This window comes from Nicotiana attenuata, unplaced genomic scaffold (genome assembly GCF_001879085.1).
Source record: "Nicotiana attenuata strain UT unplaced genomic scaffold, NIATTr2, whole genome shotgun sequence".
Classification (NCBI taxonomy): Eukaryota; Viridiplantae; Streptophyta; class Magnoliopsida; order Solanales; family Solanaceae; genus Nicotiana; species Nicotiana attenuata.
In genome coordinates this window covers 382,084-395,699 of record NW_017670719.1, presented here as the reverse complement: position 1 = coordinate 395,699, position 13,616 = coordinate 382,084, and positions in this window count along the sequence as shown.

The following is a 13,616-nucleotide window of genomic DNA, read 5'->3' as shown; positions in this document are numbered from 1 at the left end:
ACTGAGTTACAGTAATAAATCAAATAGTGAGGAAATAGTGATAAAAATCCCCGAAGAGTTCAAATAATTGGCACGAAGCCCAAATATGGCAATAAGCCCAAATTATGATGATAACAAATAAGTTTCAGTCAAATACGCGGTAAAATCCTCAATCGGGACGGACCAAGTCACAATCCCCAGTAGTAAAAGACACCACGCTCATCATCCAGCGCGTGTCTCACCTCAATATAGCACTACGATGTGCAATCCGGGGTTTCAAACCCTCCGAACATCATTTACAATCATTACTCACCTCAATCCAAGCAAAATTCTACTCTGAAATGTCATTGCCCCTTGAATCGGCCTCCAATCGACCCGAATCTAGTCACAGTTAATTCAATTCAGTCAATACTAGTTATAATTGATTCCATATGAAAATACTAATTTTCCAACAAAATCCAAAATTTAACTCAAAATTGCCCGTGGGTCCCACGTCTCAAAACCCGACAACCCATTCAACCACGAGTCTAACCATACCAAAATTACTAATTTTCGATAATATTTCGACCCTCAAATCCTCAAATATATCCAAGAGGGTTTTCAAACTTTTCCAACTTAAAATCACCAATTACATGTTAAAAATAACAATGGATTCGAGTAATCTAACCAAAATTGAGTTAAGAACACTTACCCCGATGTTTTCCTTGAAAATCTCTCGAAAAATCGCCTCACCCGAGCTCCCTTGGTCCAAAAATGTTAAAAATGGCCGAAACCATGAAATAAAGCTTCTGCCCAGGTATTTACTCTTCGCGATCGCGGAAAATGCTTCGCGATCGCGAAGAACAACTTTTCTCAGCCCATAATTTGCCCTTCGCGATCGCGGACAACGCTTCGCGATCGCGAAGAACAATTCTCAGCTCTTCCATATAGCCTCCAGTATAATGGTCATAACTTTTTGCACACAACTCCAAATGACAAATGGTTTGATGTTCTGAAAACTAGACATAAAGGGCTATAATTTCATATGTTGTTCATTTTCTGACTCCTTATACATTGCGAGATATAATCTTTCAAAGTCAGTCCTATGTATTAGAAACCTTCCCGGACAGCCTATAGTGTAACTGCCATAACATTTTGTACACAACTTGAAATTCCAATTAATTTATTTTTGTGAAAACTAGAGACAAAGGGCTACAACTTTCATTTTTGGATCATCTCCAAATTCCTTATAGATTGTGAGATATAAGCTTCCAAACTGGGATCAATGCAACAGAATATTTGTTCTTCGCGATCGCGAAGCATTGACAATTTTTTCGCATTTTACTCATCGCGATCGCATCCAATTTCCCGCGATCACATAGAACACTCCTATAGCCAAAAACCAGCAGCTAAAAATAGCTTAGAAATGGTCTGGAACCACCCCGAAACTCACCCGAGGCCCCCCGGGACCTCAACCAAACATGCCAACCAATCCTATAACATCATTCAAACTTGTTCCAATCTTCGAAACGCTCAAAACAATATCAAAACACAAATTTTTCATCGGATTCAAACTTAAAATTTTCAAAAACTCTAAAAACATATTTTCGATCAAAAAGTCTACCAAACCTCGTCAGAATGATCTGAAACTTTGCACGCACATCCCAAATGACATAACGGAGCTACTGCAACTCTCGGAATTCCATTCCGACCCCTGTATCAAAATCTCGCCTATCAACCGGAATTCGTCGAAATACTAACTTCGCCAATTCAACCCTAATTCTACACCGGACCTCCAAAACCAATTCCGATCACGCTCCTAAGTCATAAATCACCCGACGAAGCTAACCAAATAATAAAAATTCCAATCCGAGCTCATATACAAATAAGTCAACTCTAGGTCAAACCTTTCAAATTCAAAGCTTTCAACTGAGACTATTCTTTCAAATTCATACCGATTTCCGTAAAAACCAAAACCAACGATCTACATCAGTCATAATACATCATACGAGGCAAGTATGCCCGAGAGCTGGCGATCAAAGTGCAAAAGCTCAAAACGACCGGTCGGGTCGTTACATCATCCCCCACTTAAACACACGTTCGTCCTCGAACGTACCCAGAGTTGTTCTAGAAGCCAACCCCTAGCTGAATAACCTTACCATGCATATGCCCGGGGGTGACCCCATATCACCCTATCTCACATAGGTCCGATAACACATTGCAACTGAAATTGCACAATCCAATCAGGCCCATAAGCCATAGAACCACCTTTTCATTTCTGAAACCATCGATACGATCAAAACCTCACACCTATACTCTGAATAGACCCGAACTAGCTGTAGTAACCCATGCCTTCAACCTCGGGAGCAATCCCATGACATACCATATAACTCTAACGCTCGCAGCAATAACTTCTATTCACAGCAGCTGCCCATAACAACCAAATACCGATAGAAAACCTCTTATCAGCTAAAGTCTCATTCCAACACTTTCATACACTTCCAACGATAAATGAAACACGCAATAAACCATAACCATTTCTCAAATCAACCATTCATGAAGCCATTTCTCCTCTGGCAATTACCATAGCAAATTTTTTTTTGAACCGAACCTCGATGTTTACTCATCAAATATGCTGAAATCGAATCAGTTTGTTTTCATTAATGATCCCAAAGATCTCCTCTGACCCAACACACTACCCTGGTGACATGTCACACCAATAGAGGCCTAAGCCACATCTAGCATTTACGCGCACCAATAAGCAACGGTACGAATATACTCAAATCATGAAAATGACTCAAATGAAAGAGTTGTACCTCAAGCTCACCAGTACCACCACAACGCAGGGCTGAGAACCCGTCTCACATCATAGAATAGGACACACGAATCTAACCCGCAAGGTCATATCTCCACATAGCTTCGCTACAATGCGCGATCCTATCCAAACACTGCTCCACATGGGACACCTCAAGTCACTATGCTCGAAATTGACAACCACGCACAATTTGATGTCTGGAACCAAAGCAAATCATTACACCCACGGTGAAACAAGTAACATATACCACGCAAACCCAATAGGACGTAACCGATACACCATTCACCGAGCAACACCCGATTACTCTTCCCGCTCGACTTCCACTATGAACCCCATTAGAACCGCACCATATGTGCCCATAACCAATAAATCATAATGTCTCGCAACACAGAAAGGCAACTCATAGATCTCCCCAGATCACTAATAAGCTCAATAACGGTCGAATCAACCTATCCCTCAACAATACAATTCGGGGCCAACCAAGCCGACTCGAGCTAGAACATGCATCCACATTGGCCTGCCAACGAACTCCTTACCAAGGAAGCCTGAAGTTGCTCCTTCCACTACCATAACTCCTGCCGGAGCCATACGATACGGTGCCCGGCATCAAATAAATATCGAAATCCACAACCTCGCCCGGCAACATGCCCGGCCACAAGAAACGCTTCCAGAAAGTCCCTCAACACCGGAACTGAATCAATGGTAGAAACCTCTGCACTGACATCCATCACGAAGGCCCAATTAAGAAAAGCAATCCTTCCCAGCTGTCCGCTGGGTCTATGAAATATAAACCACTCCACTAGAACATAATCCGACGCACCTCGCCACTCAACCTTTGGCATTTCCAACCTAGCCCATAGCGCAATAGTCCAGAATAACCCAACACTGAGACGATCAGTCTAAATACCCAACATCACATCCAAAATCTAACATACCAAGCAAAGAAAGATCCACTCGGGCCTCCAAATCTCGGTAGTCACTAAACAGTGCTGATACACACGATCTACAATCACAACATAGCCTGAATATGAGAACTTCCGTCTTCACGTCCATACGGCACATGAATCACCATATCCTATCCCAATTTCGCCGTCCGAATATATGCCACACCTCTAATACCCAATCATTCCACGATAGATACTCTAAAATTTCCCTGTGCCACCAAGCAAACCCGAATATCACCAGTCGATCTAAAAAGAAGGTGCCGCAATACTACCGAAGTGCTATCAACTTAATTACATTGCCCTTTTACTAAAACATAGACTCTCGTCAAATCATTTCCAATTAGCAGTACCATTTCCTTAATCATCTGAGGCTACCCGCTGCCTAAGAGTTTTATGAACTTCCTTTCATAACTGAACTGTAACTCATCTAGCCAAGAACTTCCATTGATCCCATCTAGAAGAAAAATCATTACAAATCCTATGCTTCTCACACTCGGAGAAATTGCACCTCTCCAACCACGGTAGAAATCAATAAGAACTCTCCCAATTCCATTTGCACAAATTCAACTACCAGGACTGAATCCTTCTAACTAGACCAAGCTAAGCAAGCCATCAAAACCCAAGAGCATTGCTGCAAAATAGCTGTAAGAACTCATTGCCTCGAACACACACAAGGAATTAATCATATCCTTACCATACCGATTTGGTCTACTATCAAGATACCCCATCTATCTAAATTCCTTCTGATTCATCTTCAACTTGATATTCCTTCTTGCTGTAGCACCACAATTCCTCAACCTAGGCTTATCACACGAAACCCAAGCATAAAGCCACACCGTCTAAGGCTCCTAAGCCGCTGAATACTCTTTAAGTGTTCCCCAAATCCATTACCTTCACCTTCCCGATACTGATATATAGAATCCCATAATTAATATAGAAAATACCACAAGTCTTGCCATCTTCCACTGAAAACTCAATTTCTATCCATAAGTACAACTTGGAAGCCTCCAATTATTGCATGTAGAGTTTTGAACACAATAGGACCATTCTCTAGAGTCATCCACATTACTCAAACCGTAGTTAGATTGATTAAACGAACCGAACAACCTGTGCTTCATTAGCACTCCGACACTGCAGAATGTGACCTCATTCCAATATAACCAAGCAACTTCCTGCCCTATGCACCGAGCATTCCTTACCAACCACAACTCAAGTCATTCCCCGATTCTCGTACACCCATAAAGCATAACATAGCCTTTATTGAAATTTCCTTTACTCGAGCCATAACTGATTCACAAATGCGCCTCGAACTGGGACTATTAGAGCACATAACCGTGCAATCAACTATTCAATAGCGGACTACCCCACTTGGCTCAAAGCCATAGGTCAAACACGCACCATAACTCATAACGCATACGCTTTATTGCTGCCATAATACCATAGTGAGATTAACTGAATCCTTTATAAGCTCGTGGAACACAGACCATCTGGTACTTCATATCTTCTACAAATCTCGTATTTACTCTCATAACAATTAAACCCACTCTCTTAAGCGACCCAAATTAAATTCACATATATATTTCACTTTTAAATGGGATCTTCTAACAGACAACATAAAGATCACACAACTCCAGAACACTTTGCAGGAGATAACCCACCTACTTCGCCTTAACTAATATTTATGTATACCTTCCACCATCATAAACTGTACGCAGTCACTTAGTCTTCCTGAGTCTGAACTCATACCGCAACATGAAATTTTTTTACTTCACTCACAACTGGGAAACATGAAAAGATTCTTCACACGCCTATAACTCAGAGCTATACCTCGAATCAAGATGGAATTCAAGCACCTAATAGTTCATCTATCCTCCAGCAGACCCTTCTTGTCGTTTCCAAATCATATGAATACATCTCGCAGTACTAACATACTCATCACATAGTTACTCAACCGTCATTCCATGAATAGGGACAATACCGAACATATAAGTTCAAAACACTTGCTCACACAATCAGCACCTCGGTGCTCAAGCCATAGGCAAAGATCCGGCCTCAAGTCTTCCAGACTGGCCCAACATCAACTCACAAAGATCATATCTCGCCCCTCGATCGGGAAATCACAAACCATCAAGGCACATCTGATACTGAGCGCTCATGCGCACATACAAACGCGTGGAAGGAATTTCAAGAGTTTCTTTTCAAGCTGAATCAAGGACGCACGATAAGAATTCAAGAATGTGAAATTTTCCTAAAGGTTCTGCAGCCTCTCGAGGATAAATACAGACGTCTCCGTACCGATCCGCGAGACTCTACTAAACCTGCTCATGACTCGTGAGACCTATGTAACCTAGGCTCTGATACCAACATGTCACGACCCAAACCCCGATCCGGTCGTGATGGAGCCTCTCGTGAAGACAAGGCCAGCCAACTAACCCATTTCTCCTTTCCAGAATAATTAATATTAATAAACAGTTTCAGTATGATTAAATAACCACAAACTAAGCAAAAGATTTCTTTATAAAGTGCGGAATACAACCCAAACATAGCCCGATACCAGGGTATCACAAGTCACGAGCATCTATTAGAGTATGAATACAACTACAAGGTCTGAAATATACAGAGTAGGACTAATGAACAAGAAGGGAGAAGAGCGGTGCTGCAAACGCTGGCAGTCACCTCGCTAAACTCCGATAACTCTGCCTCCAATCAGCCAAAACCCATTATCGGGTGTATAAATACCTGCATCTGCACACAAAGGTGCAGGGAGTAAAGTGAGTACTCCAACTCAGTGAGTAATAAAGGTAAATAACTACTGAGCAGTAAGAAATCACGTAAAGCAAACCAATATGATGTATAGAAGCAGTGTAAAAACCCTTTGAGATAAAGCACTGAAGCTGTGAAATCTTTACAAATATCTTAGCTCAGTTTAAACCTCTTTTCAAAATGACTTTTTCAACAGTTACGCAAATGAATGCAAAACAGTCAGTGCCGATAAGCACAGAAAATCCGCCCTCGGGCACAAATACCACAGTATAACAGGTAAAATGACGAGTAAATATGAAAGATGAACACATAAAAGTTCGCCCCTCGGGCTACCTCACAATCACTCGTATCAGCCCATCGGGCTCACTCTCAGAATAGTATCAGCCCCTCGGGCTCACTCTCAGAACAATGGGTACCCTCGCTCACTGTGGGTGTGCAGACTCCGGAGGGGCCCCTTATGGCCCAAACGCTATATCAAGACACCTCGTGGCATCATCACTCGGCACTCGGCCTCACATCACTCGGCACTCGGCCTCACATCACTCAAGCCACCTCGTGGCATATAAATGTATCTCAGGCCCTCGGCCTCATATCGCTCAGCATATCCTCACATATGGCTCTCGGCCTCGCTCAGTCCGAAAATCATCACATGCCCCTCATGCATTAGTAAAACAGTAGTTCTTAGCCCAAAACATCATTTAGAAATATCATTTAAGTTTCAAATCTGAGTAAAAGTGGCTGAGTTTGTAAAACATCAGATATCAATAGGACTGAGTTACAGTAATAAATCAAACAGTGAGGAAATAGTGATAAAAATCCCCGAAGGGTTCAAATAATTGGCACAAAGCCCAAATATGGCAATCAGCCCAAATCATGATGATAACAAATAAGTTTCAGTCAAATACGCGGTAAAATCCTCAATCGGGACGGACCAAGTCACAATTCCCAGTAGTAAAAGACCCCACGCTCATCATCCAGCGCGTGTCTCACCTCAATATAGCACTACGATGTGCAATCCGGGGTTTCAAACCCTCCGAACATCATTTACAATCATTACTCACCTCAATCCGAGCAAAATCCTACTCCGAAATGTCATTGCCCCTTGAATCGGCCTCCAATCGACCCGAATCTAGTCACACTTAATTCAATTCAGTCAATACTAGTTATAGGAATTGATTCCATATGAAAATACTAATTTTCCAACAAAATCCGAAATTTAACTCAAAATTGCCCGTGGGGCCCACATCTCAAAATCTGACGAAACTCACAAAATCCGACAACTCATTCAACCACGAGTCTAACCATACCAAAATTACTAATTTCAGATAACATTTCGACCCTCAAATATATCCAAGAGGGTTTTCAAACTTTTCCAACTTAAAATCACCAATTACATGTTAAAAATAACAATGGATTCGAGTAATCTAACCAAAATTAAGTTAAGAACACTTACCCCGATGTTTTCCTTGAAAATCTCTCGAAAAATTGCCTCACCCGAGCTCCTTTGGTCCAAAAATGTTAAAAATGGCCGAAACCATGAAATAAAGCTTCTGCCCAGGTATTTACTCTTCGCGATCGCGGAAAATGCTTGGCGATCGCGAAGAACAACTTTTCTCAGCCCATAATTTGCCCTTCGCGATCGCGAAGAACAATTCCCAGCTCTTCCAGACAGCCTCCAGTATAATGGTCATTACTTTTTGCACACAACTCCAAATGACAAATGGTTTGATGTTCTGAAAACTAGACACAAAGGGATATAATTTTATATGTTGCTCATTTCCTGACTCCTTATACATTGCGAGATATAATCTTCCAAATTCAGCCATGTGTATTAGAAACCTTCCCGGACAGCCTATAGTGTAACCGCCATAACCTTTTGTACACAACTTGAACTTCCAATTAATTTACATTTCTGAAAACTAGAGACAAAGTGCTACAACTTTCGTTTTTGGATCATCTCGAAATTTCTTATAGATTATGAGATATAAGCTTCCAAAATGGGATCAACGCAACAGAATATTTGTTCTTCGCGATCGCGAAGCACTTTACGCGATCGCGGAGCACTGACAATTTTTTCGCATTTTACTCATCGCGATCGCGTCCAATTTCCCGCGATCGCATAGAACACTTCTGTAGCCAAAAACCAGCAGCTAAAAATAGCTTAGAAATGGTCCGGAACCACCCCGAAACTCACCCGAGGCCCCCCCGGGACCTCAACCAAACATGCCAACCAATCCTAAAACATCATTCAAACTTGTTCCAATCTTCGGAACGCTCAAAACAACATCAAAACACAAATTTTTCATCGGATTCAACCTTAAAATTTTCAAAAACTCTAAAAACACATTTTCGATCAAAAAGTCTACCAAACCTCGTCCGAATGATTTGAAACTTTGCACGCACATCCCAAATGACATAACGGAGCTACTGCAACTCTCGAAATTCCATTCCGACCCCTATATCAAAATCTCGCCTATCAATCGGAATTCGCCGAAATACTAACTTCGCCAATTCAAGCCTAATTCTACACCGGACCTCCAAAACCAATTCTGATCACGCTCCTAAGTCATAAATCACCCAACGAAGCTAACCAAATCATAAAAAATTCCGATCCGAGCTCATATACAAATAAGTCAACTCTTGGTCAAACCTTTCAAATTCAAAGCTTTCAACTGAGACTATTCTTTCAAACTCATACCGATTTCCGTAAAAACCAAAACCAACGATCTACATCAGTCATAATACATCATACGAGGCAAGTCATGCCCGAGAGCTGGCGATCAAAGTGCAAAAGCTCAAAACAATCGGTCGGGTCGTTACATTGTCGCTCGTTGCTACTTCCATTATTGGTTGTTCTACTTCATGTTGATAATCAGCAAGTTGTTCTGAATCTATTGTATGTGAAAGAGATGGTTTGAATGTTCTAAAGTAGCTACACTATCAGAAAGTAGTTATATTTTTTCGACGGCAAAATGACAATTCTTGAACGCTGAATCAGTTGTTAGCAAATGTATACAGGTTCTGAGTTCTTCATCTGAAGTTACAAGCATCCCTTTGCTTGTCTTTAGTTTGATATCAAATCATACTTTTAGTTCATATTTGGTTGCATCAAAATCTGTGACTTCACTAATTTTCTTTAGGAAAGTGTTGAATGATACTTGTTTATTAACCAGAACAAGTTTTGTATCATGATCCAAGTAGTTGTAATCTAAAGTCCATCCCCCATTGAAAGTAATAACAAGGCAAATCAAACTCATCCTGCAGTATGTAAACTTCAGCATGTTTAGTGTGAAGTGTTAGGAAATGAGCAAAAAACTTTATCATGGATAAGTCCGAAGTTTAGCAAAAACTCATTAGAAAATTATATACTGCAGGACAAAACTTCAGCATGTTTAGTCTGAAGTTTTAGGAAATGAACATAAAACTTCAGCATATTTTGTATGAAGTTTAGGAAAAACTCATTACAAAATTACAGGCTGCAGGACAAAACGTCAGCATGTTTAGTATGAAGTTTAGGAAAAACTTATTATAAAATTACATACTGCACGAAAAAACTTCAGCATGTTTTGTTTAAAGTTTTATGTTATATATCTTTGAAGCTCCAGACTTTTTTTGCAGTAATTTTTAGGAAAACACTACCAGCTATTTTTTTTTTTTAAATTTCTACTGTCTGAAGTTATTTTTTATATATGTGTGAAGTTTTCCATCCCACCACTTACCTTGGTGATCCAAATGGAGGTAATAGTGTTATGAACGAATTACTTCTTCTAAGACTTAACCAAGACAAATCTTCCATGCTTGATGAACGATGTTTAATAAAAGTTGCTATATACTTGAGTTTCATGTGATTGCACAAAGAAGAAAAAAAGAGTGTTGTCATTATGATAGTGATGTAGACTATATAGAAAATGCATATTAGGTACTAGTTTTTGGTATGGATGACAACTAGGCAAATCAAACTCATCCTACAGTACGGAAACTTAAGTATGAAAGTATGAAGTGTTAGCAAATGAATTAAAAAACTTCAGCATGTTTAGTCTGAAGTTTAGAAAAGAACTCATTACAAAACTAGAGACTGTAGGATAAAAACTTCAGCATGGTTAGTATGAAGTGTTAGGGAATGAACTAAAAAACTTCAGCATGTATAAGTCTGAAGTTTAGAAAAAATTCATTACAAAACTACAGACTGCAGGACAAAACTTCAGCATGTTTAGTATGAAGTTTTAGCAAATGAACTAAAAAACTTCAGCATGTTTTAGTATGAGTTTAGGAAAAAGTCATTTACAAAATTACATACTATAGGACGAAACTTCAGCATGTTTAGTTTGAAGTTTTAAGTTATATAACTTTGAAATAACTTCATGTTACATTAGCATGAAGTTTTAGCTTTATATTTCATTGAAGTTTTAGACTTTAACGTGAAACAACTTCATGCTACATGAGCATGAAGTTTTAGCTTGTGTTTCATTGAAACTTCAGGCTTCAACGTGAAACAACTTCATGCTACATGAGCATGAAGTTTTAGCTTGTGTTTCATTGAAACTTCAGACTTCAACGTGAAACAACTTCATGCTACATGAACATGAAGTTTTAGCTTGTGTTTCATTGAAACTTCAGATTTCAACGTGAAACAACTTCTACATGAGAAAGCTAAGGCAGACAATGAATAAAGCAAATAACAATATAGAGGCCATCTTTCTACACCTTCCTCCAAGTGGTGTCGTCGACCACATTTTTCTTTTAGAGAAATTTTCAGTTGCGTAGCAGAGAAGGCCACTTAAACGTAGATTGCTACATGAGACAACACCTCACAATCTTCTATTTGGCACTAAAATAGAAGGGAATGTGCCTTCCACAAGAAATGTGATTAGTTATGATATTAGAGTATTCGATGAAGTGTGTCATCAACACAAAGGCAACAATTTTTCGATTATCAAACTAAGCTAAGTGCTTTGCATTGTTCAGCATATATTGGCATTAAAATAAGCTTTAAGAAAATGAGCTAGTCTTTAGTTCGTTTAAATCGATTTATTTAGTGTTGATATTTTATTCTTTTAACAACAGAACATGTGATATGACGAGCAAGCAAACATCAAACTATTAAGGGGTCGTTTGGTTGTCTTTTAACATAACTAAATCCCCACATAAAAATCAGCTCTAAAATATACAATGGTTGTTTTTGGTTTGAAGAGATTTAGGACCTTTTGTCCATATAAAAAAATTCCTTTTTTCAAATATTTTTTTTTTTAAATGTGTTTGTCCATGAAATTTTGTAAGTTTTTTGAAAAAATTTCGAAAATACTTTTTCAAAAATTTTCAGAAAAAACATTTTCCCCATTCACAAAACTGCAATATTTTTTCAAGTGAAATGCATGTTCAAACATAATTTCAAATTTCAAATATCATTTTTCAACTTAATTCCAAATACTATTTTTTTTCAAGAATTACATTTTTTATGTTCAAATGCCTACTTAATCTCCACACAGAAATCAGCATAAGGTTATACAGTATTTGGTTGCTCTTTTTGTTTTTCTTATAAGATAATACATACATAAGGTATACGAAAATTTATGTATTATTTTAAATGTGATAGAATGTGGAATAAGAATATAAGAATTAATAATACATGAATAACTAAGTAACTAACCCCTTAACAGTAATAAAAAAGTTACTTCACTTAAATAGTAAATAAACACTTAAAATTGTACATTGTTTACTGTTTGACCAAAAAGTATTAAGCTTTTTGTTAAACTAATTAATAAGAAAATAGAGGATAAATCCTAGCCAAGGATAATTAATTCTAGATCAAGGCACATTGACTAAGAGAATAAGATATAGTCAAGCTCATGAACTTTTAAGATTTATAAAAGATATCGAACATAAATGACATGCTTACGTTCTTGATGTATTCTTCTGTAATGTAAGAATAAAGAAGGAAAAGAAGGAATGCCATTAACAGCTGCGGGATCTATCTTTATTGATTCAAGAAAGATGATTACAAAGATTTGCCGCCAAGATCCGAAACTTCTCTTGTTTTTCTCCCGCAGCTTTCTCCGGTTCTTCTGCCTCATTTTCCTGAAGGAGAGAAGCCCCCTTTCTTCTTCTCTTCCCCCTATATATATAGTAAGTATTCCATTTTATCCAATAGTTCTTAGCTAGAACACCTTAATCTGTTGATTGTACGTTGGGTCGTTCCCCTTAAGTGTCACGACATATGCTTAGTCGTACAAGCTTTCTGATAGTTCGATCCCGGCAGCGGCCGAGATACTCTTTGTTATGATGTCTTATCAATACGACCATGGCTTAGTCAACCCCTCGCCATTCCTTTTAATACTGATCCACGTGTGGTCAGATTTCGACCCATACAGTTAGTCCCTCCATCTATTGAGGTCGCCTCTTGGCGAGCTCGATTGGCGGACTCTGTTGATTCGAGAAGGAGAGATCTGAACGCTTTATGCGAGAGACGAGCACCTCATGGCGAGGTAGCGACATCATGTTTCGAGATCTGCATCAGACCGTGGATGAGGTGGTTCCCCGCCCAAGGAGGGCGAGGACTAACTTTAATATCCCTGTCGGTGATGAGTCGAAACCCATTTGCTACGATGGATGTTGCGGCGCTCACGGCATTCAAAGTCAAATGGGGGATCCCTGATCACATTGAACAGCTTCCGGTGGATCAGGATATAGTACATATACACCGTCCGGGCTACTGTGCGTTTTATGTGTATCCCTTTGTCATTGGGTACACGCTTCCTCTACCTTCCTTGGCGGTGGATTTCTGCCGCTTCTATGAGGTGTGCCCGGCTTAACTCTCTCCGTATGCGTACAAGCTTTTCCTTATGCTCATCAAGTATGCGGAGCTAGCCGACCGAGGGATTTCTCTACGACACATGCTTCACCTCTTCGCCCCCCATTTTCCTAGGGGTACGATGATTCACATGCGCCACTGAGGAGCCAAGAGTCTGGTGGTAAACATGGACGACAAGGCAAATCGCCGCTTTTGGGAGAGCTTCTTCTACGTCCGAACAGAGCACGTCGTGTCGAACCCGGTGGGGTTTCCTGAGACATGGAATTTTTCCCGTAGGTCTTCCTTTCTTTTTACTTTATGCATTTTTTCTTAAGATGGTCGTCGGTCG